The sequence below is a fragment of the Pseudorasbora parva genome, chromosome 23 (genome assembly GCF_024679245.1).
Source record: "Pseudorasbora parva isolate DD20220531a chromosome 23, ASM2467924v1, whole genome shotgun sequence".
Lineage (NCBI taxonomy): Eukaryota > Metazoa > Chordata > Actinopteri > Cypriniformes > Gobionidae > Pseudorasbora > Pseudorasbora parva.
In genome coordinates, this window is record NC_090194.1 from 38,018,226 (window position 1) to 38,024,000 (window position 5,775).

Sequence of the window (5,775 nt, forward strand, 5' to 3'; positions counted from 1 at the left end):
AGCTGCGGATGGCTGCTCTTCCTCTTAGAACCCAGAACTGTCTTCTTATTTCTGCAAACACCCGATCAGGGCCTGGATGGCAGAGTCTTTTATCATAATCTTGGAGGAGTAACTTCACTGCTGGATGTTTAGAATCTAGTACAATGGGATGTTTCAGGGCAGGATCTAAGGTTTCCGCACGTCTTAGCCTACCACCGACCCTGATTAGATTGGTAGCCGTGTCATATTCTGGCGCTAAGGTGAGTAAGCGGCTATTATGTTTAAGAGCCTTGCCTGATTTCAGTTGTTGCCACTCCTCAGGAAAACACTCATTTTGCACCTTCTGCAGTATGCATGTCTCTGCCGCTTGATAACCCTTTGCTGTGGGTTCTCCCGACTCTCCAGCTGCCCCATGTAGCTCCTCTGCAGTAGCCTTTACCAATTCTGTCCATGTCCTGTACTCACTGCCGGTTGGAACATCTACAGCTACTACTCCACAGAACGCAGATTTCTTAAGCTCAGACTTGTCAATCTCTGGGCGCTCAGTCGGGTTTGCTGGCCAATTTTCTGGTGGCAGGAGCAGGAATGGGGGCCCCTGGCTCCATCTGTTGGGCTTAGCAAGGTCTTTCAGAGTCTTCCCCCTTGTAAGGTCATCTGCTGGATTTTGTACTGAATCGACATATCTCCAGGCACTAAGGTTGGTAAGTTCATTGATTTCAGCAACTCTGGTACCGACGAAAACTTTGAAATGACAAGACTCTGACTGTATCCAGGACAGCACCGTGGTGGAGTCGGTCCAAAGAACTGAGTGACGAAGTGGCAAAGTTAACTCTTTCTTCAGCAGGTTTGTCAACTGTGCACCAATCACAGCGGCACATAGCTCCAAGCGGGGTATTGACAGGACTCTTCTTGGTGCTACTCTAGAACGTGCCAGTACAAATGACAGATGGATCTTACCAAGCTGATCTTCAGTCCGCAGGTAAGCAACTGCTCCATATGAACTCTCTGAGGCGTCGCTGAACACATGAAGGTCTGTAACAGATCTGATTTGATCTACGGGAGCTGGTACGTATGACCTTGGGAAACTGATCTTGTGAAGAACCTTCAGCTCACCTTCCCATTCGTTCCAGCTCTGAATTAAAGCTTGGGGTAGTTGGGCGTCATCCCAGCTGTGCTGCTTGCTCCAAAGTTGTTGGACTAATACTTTAGCCCTGGTGGTGAACGGAAGAATATATCCCAAGGGGTCGTACTGACTTGCTAAGACTTTATAAATAATCCTCATGGTTGGAGCTCCATGATCTATGGATCGGTGACGGTACGTCAGGACATCTGAAGGGTAATTCCAGCTCAGTCCCAAAGTGCACTCATGGACATCTGTCCTTTCATGGGCTAGCCAGAGCTCAAGACCATCCGATCTGGCTTCACGTGGAAGATGGTGAATGACAGATGGCACGTTGCTGGCCCACTGTCTTAATTCAAAGCCTCCTTCAGCTAACAGCCCCCTCAGCTTATCAATCAACTGCTTAGCCTCCTCTGGTGACGACAAACTCTGCAAGCAATTGTCAACATAGAAGCATCGTTCTATTGAGAACCTCACATCTTCGTTTGGTTGGCTATGTTCTCTTACGTGCTGTTGTAAGGCAAAGGTAGCACAGCAGGGGCTGCAGGTCGTCCCGAACGGCAGGACTTGCCATTCAAAGACATCAGGGGAGCCATTATCCTTTGAGTCACGCCAGATAAACCTAAGAAGTGGTCTGTCTTCAGGAAGAAGGCGGACCTGATGAAACATACCCCGAATATCAGCACTGATGGCCACTGCATGCTCACGGAATCTGAGTAAGACCCCAAGGAGTGATGAATCCAAGGTGGGGCCGGCAAGGAGTGAATCATTTAGACTGAGGCCATTGAACTGAATGGAGCAATCAAACACCACACGATTCTTTTCGTTGTGGCGCACCATGTGGTGGGGAATGAACCAGGATTCACCCTCTCTTTCCCTTTCTTCTGAACTGAGCTTTCTGATAGCTCCAGACTGAACCAATTTCTGGATTTCTGAGGAATAAGCTTCAGCCTTTTGCTCGTCTCTGGCAAGTTTTCTCTCAGTACTACGTAGGCGTGGCATGACAGCTTCCATAGTGGCATGAAGATAGGGCATGTCACACTTGCGTAACAAGGGTGTTGCATAGCGGCGTATCCCATCCACCTCTATGCGAACGGTCTTGGCCTCCAGCAACTCAATGGCCTTTTGGTCCTGCTTGGATCTTGTGTACTCCTTTTCATTCTGAAATGGCAAAACGTCCACTTGCCACAGCCTTTCAACATTTTTGAACAATTCTGTGGTGCTGGTGGGAATGGAAATGTGAAGACACTGTTTTGGCTGAAGTCTCTGCTCCAGCAGGCTGGTAGGGCCCTGGAGTGTCCATCCTAACTTGGTTCTTATTGCAGCTGGACCTCCGGGTGGACCAAGTCTTACTGGCTCGATTGGTGAGATTATATGGGTTTGATCTGCACCAACAAGAATGAGAGGTTTGGCCTTTTCAAAGTACTGCAGCGGCAGTCCAACCAAGTGTTTGTATCGCTTCTGCAGTTTGGGAATTGGGTAAGAATGATCAACAAGATCGAGCTGTGGTGCAGTGAAGGCTCCTGATATGAGATACCTCTTCTTTGGACTGGAGTATGGGGAAATGTAGAATGAGACTGAAGCTCCATCAAGGGTTTGCACATCATGACGGATTGTTCTCAGAGCTAAACTTTCTTGAGTGCCTCGCAAGCCAAGCTTCTGTACTGCCTCTGGCAGGAGCATTGTACGCTCAGAGCCGTCATCAAGGATTGCGAATGTGTCCAGTGTGCAATTGCCATGATGTAGGAGCACTCTGACAACTTTGAGTAATACCTTATTACTGCTGGCTGGTTTGTTTAGGTAGAATGTCTGTGTCGCTGAACTGACTAGGCAAGCTTCGGTTTTGGATACCTCTATAACAGGTCTCTCATTTACCTCATGAAGGACTCGTAGATGCTTCCTCTGACAAAGCGGACATGGTTTCTTTAGACCACAGTGGGCAGCCTGATGAGCAAGGCCACAACGCCAGCATCTCCTATTGGTGCGTATCCACTCTGAGAGCTGATCTTTGGTGAGATTTGGAATTTTGGGGCACTGGCTGAATGCGTGCTCAGAGTTCTGACAGTAAGAGCAGTATACTGAGGGCCTACTCTTAACTTTCTCATCAACCTTAGCTGAATAATATGTAGCGTTTGTTACCTCAGCACTGTTCCCAGATCCAGTCAGTACAGTGGCAGTGGTCCGGCGTGATCGTGGAACATCCCGAGATTCTCGTTTGGGTCGGCTTTCTCCTCTTACTATCTGATCATCATAGCTTTGGCACCAAGATTCATATTTTAGCCAGTCTGCTAGATCGATCAATGAGTATGTCGCTCCAGGCTGATGTAACATGTGGCGGCGGAAATCAGCCCGTCTTTCAGGTGGCAGCTTACTGAGGAGGCGTGCAACATGCGACCCACACTGCAACTCAATGCTACCCGCCTGGCCTAATGTCTTTAGCAGACCAACTAGCGACTGCACTTGAAGAGAGAACTTCTCAAAGGCTGACGGGTCATTGCGGTTTATATCAGGAGAATCAAGTATAGTAGCAATCCTCCTTAATGCTACCTGGTGGGGCTGACCGAACCGTTCATTGAGGGCCATCATGGTGTCTCTGTAAGGTGTAGGAGAGTGCAAGAATGAGTCTGCTATTAGACAAGCATCGTCCAATTTTAGATGGTCAACCAAGACTTGATATTTGAACATTTCAGTACTATCATGTGGCAAGAGGTTTTCCAGGGCCAGTTTTAATCGGGCAAACTCACTTGGATCTTTACTCCGGAAAAAGGGAATGGTGGGGCATGGTCCTTTATAATATTTCTCAGTCAGATCCATAGATACCAAGGGATTATAGGATATATATATAGGATATATAGGACATATTATAGGATGTCATTTGGCGAGGTCCAGGATTAGGATATGTGGATGATTCCCATGGATGGTCGTAAATGTACTGAGGAATTACCGTTTGGGCAGGGTATTGACCATACCGTAGCTGGTCATTACGTTGTCTTGGATGACGAAAATCCATAGTCTTCTCCACCGAAGCGAGTCGGGGGGTGAATGTTGGTGGAGCCCTGGTATTGCTGTAAAGCCTTTGCTTGTCATTATGCTGATTCCTATTTTCTGGCTCATCATATGTGATGGGTGGAGGAGGCTCCGGCCAGTCTTCATCACTGACATGCACTGCATGGTGGTATTTAGCTGACGGATTATTAGACTGGGTGTTAGGAGTAGATAAAGGCATTTGCAGACTACAAGCTCTGTCTAAAAGCTGAATCAACTCATCTTTGGCTGTCTCGATTCGTTTAAGGTCAACTTGAATGGCCTGCTGTGTTTTTAGGAGTCTGGAATTCTCTTCTGAGATCCTTTGCAACTTTATAGAGCTAGCATCTGATCGATCGTTCTGGTATCCATCACGTTCATCACCAAGGGGAAGGAACTCTGCATTAGATTCAAACTGTAGTTGTCGAGTTGGATATTGAGGTGTTGACTGGCGGAAAGAGATGGAAGTACGCTGCTGTGGAGGATTTGGGAAATCACGATGCTCATCCCTGAAAGTCAGCCTCGATTGGAAAGAAAAAACAGGTAAGCTGTGTGCTCCTTTAGTTTGTTCAGCGTATACTCCAAAGTGTGCTGAAGGGTGATCGTCATCATCTGACTCCACTGCTTGTTCCCTTGTAGTAACTGGTGAGGCTGATTTATGAAGGCTTGGGAAATCCACCTCATAATCTTGCAAATAGGCTGGACGCCGCTTTGGGCGAACAGAAGGGGTTACTGGTGCAGAATTGTCTGTCATCTTAATCCAGGGAAGTGAACTCCGGCTCGAAGGACCATTTGTTGGACGTGGAATTGGAAATCTTAGTTTATCTCTTAAAGACTGTTGGATATGAATAAACACTAGCCCTGGTGGGCTGGTCAGAACCCAGGAAATCAGTCAACCACGTTCTTTGCCTTGATGACTTTATAGATGCATGAGTATGTGTGTGGTCTGTACAAAGATAAATAACAATTACAATAGGTAAATAATACAGACTTCAGATCAAATTATTACAATACAATATAACAAACAAAACACAGTGGAATATCATTTGCCATAAGTGTGAAATACTATATCTCCATGACTAGCCATATTAGCATCTGAATAAGCCACTTAACTATAACCTCCATAAACTCGAACATACTTGTAATTTACTACACACATCTTAACTCTGGACAACAAACAATCTATCTCAACATAAATATGAAAGCACAGTATAAATCGAAGCGATCGTATAATCTGACGGCAGATGTGTATAAACATGCAGGCAACGAGCGCTAGTTAAGCACGATCAAAACACTCAAATATAATTACAATAACCTCAATAATCATCTATTATTTGCAATGTTACAGCATAAACTTTTTCCTCAGTGTATATTAATAAGAATTAACTCACTTTATAGGATGCACGCACACACATAACACTGCAGCTCGGATCGGCTCGCATTTCTTCTCCACACAATACTTTGGTGCGTCATTTTTAAAAGGGCAACAAGTCTTAAAGGGGCCACACACGCAATCAGTTTGTACAGTATGTGTGCATGTATGTATGTGTGTATGTATGTATGTGTATGTATGTATGTGTGTATGTATGTGTGCATGTATGTATGTATGTGTATGTATGTGTGTATGTATGTGTGCATGTATGTATGTATGT